Source organism: Gavialis gangeticus, unplaced genomic scaffold (assembly GCF_001723915.1).
Source record: "Gavialis gangeticus isolate Ggan-Ray unplaced genomic scaffold, GavGan_comp1, whole genome shotgun sequence".
NCBI lineage: Eukaryota > Metazoa > Chordata > Crocodylia > Gavialidae > Gavialis > Gavialis gangeticus.
Window position 1 is genome coordinate 117430539 of NW_017729031.1, and position 506 is coordinate 117431044.

Here is a 506-nt window from a genome sequence, read left to right on the forward strand (position 1 = left end):
CTGGGGAGGCAAGTTGTGTGCTTTTCTGCCGGGGAGGGGCCGGGGGAGGGGGGGACCGAGCTGGCTCTCCTTGTTTCAGGCTCAATGGGGGGAGTTGGTTGGTTCAACTGGAATGGCGGGCTGGGGAAGTGCTGCCGCTTTTCTTTCAGCCCCCCAACTCCTTTGAGTCGCACTCATATGTCACAGGACGTTTCTTAGCCTGCCTGGCACCGCCTCTAAATAAAATCGACCTGAAAAAATGAGTGAAAATGTTTGCAAGAGGAAGCCACGTGGTCGTGCACACGGACCAGCCCCTGCAGTGGGAGGGGCGCGCTCCGCCGGGGGGGAGTGGGCACCTCGCTTATTCCTTTTCTTCTTCTTTTTTTCCCCTTCTTAATACTATTTTATTTACCATTCCCCTCCTGGGCTGCCTTGACGTCTCGGTGCCTTCTCCACCGGCCTCATGCCAGCCCACCCCATCTCCGCCCCCCACCACCCTGCCCTCTTCCAACTCAGCCTTCCCTCTG